We start from the raw sequence: 1,764 nt of genomic DNA, 5'->3' as shown, positions 1-1,764 counted from the left end.
TGTAAATTTGTTATTTTGCTACTAGGGAGGGTGCTGAGTGACAAGAGCAGGGAATATATGGTTCTGAGAAAACCATTCACATCATGATCCAGAAAGGAGGGAGACAGAGGGAGGTAGCAGGTAGACCAGGATTCCATACTCCCCCAGACCTCCAATTACCTAATAATCTCTCCCTGGCTCTCATTTTGTCTAAGTTCACAGCATATGTCACTGTACAACCTTGCAGACCAAACCTTTACAAATGGACTTTTGTGGGACACTCGTCCAAACACAGCAGGAAATATGATATTCCAACCTTTATTCACCCAACAGCCAAGATCACACACCCTGCAGCCTGTGGATGTATCCAAATGGTATCAGTTGTGTTCACTTACAGTAAATATTATACAGCCGAGGTTCTTTAAGAAACCAAAATCTGACTCAATATATTGTACTCACAAGATTCAAGCTAAAGGCCCAACCTATATGCACTGGGTTCAAACATTCTTCATTTTCAATTTGCTCTTCTCAGAAAGCTGTGTGCGAATATGAACAAGTTTCTTTCTACCCATGCCCTTGGCTCAACATTTGGGATGTCATTGAACTTCAGAGGGACTTCTCTTCTTTGGTTTTATCATGAATCCTGGAATGAAAGCCAGCTGCCGGTAAGTCTTTATGCCAGCTCAGCAAAATCATCAGTCTTCAATAGCTCCATTCAACAGTATTCCTTTTGCTAGGAAAAATATTGAGGAACCAATATTGAGATTAAAGGTTGTCCTTGGGGCCAAACATCTAGTATCTGGTTGGAACACATAAAGATTTATTTTGTATTTTTATTTATGAAATGTATGTGTCCCTGCATGAATTTATGTGCACCGTGTGTGTACAAGAGCCAGAGGATGTCAAATACTCTATAACTGGAATTAGAGATAGTTGTGACGTGCCTGATATGGGTACTAGGAAGCAAACTCTGTTCTTCTGCAAGATCAGTGAGCATTCCTCACCTCCATGCTGTTTCACCAGCTCCTGGCATGAGTTCTTATGGGACTTTCCATTCAGGAGTTTCTCCTGAATAAGAGGACAGTGCTAAAAGTGCCCTCGGGTAGACTGGAAGGCTGCTGCGTAAAAACGCTTGCTTTCTTTTTTTTTTTAAGATTTATTTTATTTATATGAGTACTCTGTAGCTGCCTTCAGACACCCCAGAAGAGGACATCAGATCCCATTACAGATGGTTATGAGCCACCATGTGGTTGCTGAGAATTGAACTCAGGGCCTTTGGAAGAGCAGTCAGTGCTCTTAACCTTTGAGCCATCTCTCCAGCCCATAAAAATGTTCTCAATTGCCCAAGAGGAATTTCTCATCTATCACCGATGGCTAAAAAATTACTGGAATTGAGGAAGATGAAAAAGAGTTGGCATGTTTGCCCACCATATGCAAAGCCCTGGGTTCTGTCATCACCTTCATATAAAATGGCATGGTGGCTCATGCCTGTAATCCCAGCACAAGGGAAGTGGAGGCAGGAGGATCAAAAGCTCAAGATAATCCTCAACTACATAGCTAGTTTGAGGCCAGCCTCAGCTACATGAGATCCTGTTTAAAATGCACTTGCACACACACACACACACACACACACACACACACACACACACACGCACGCACACTCACATGCACTGAGAGAGAGAGAGAGAGAGAGAGAGAGAGAGAGAGAGAGAGAGGAGGGAGGGAGAACAAACAAACAAACAACAACAACAACAACAACAACAACAACAAAACAGATCTTGGCTG

The sequence above is a fragment of the Rattus norvegicus genome, chromosome 11 (assembly GCF_036323735.1).
Source record: "Rattus norvegicus strain BN/NHsdMcwi chromosome 11, GRCr8, whole genome shotgun sequence".
NCBI lineage: Eukaryota > Metazoa > Chordata > Mammalia > Rodentia > Muridae > Rattus > Rattus norvegicus.
Note: the sequence above shows the minus strand (reverse complement) of the source record.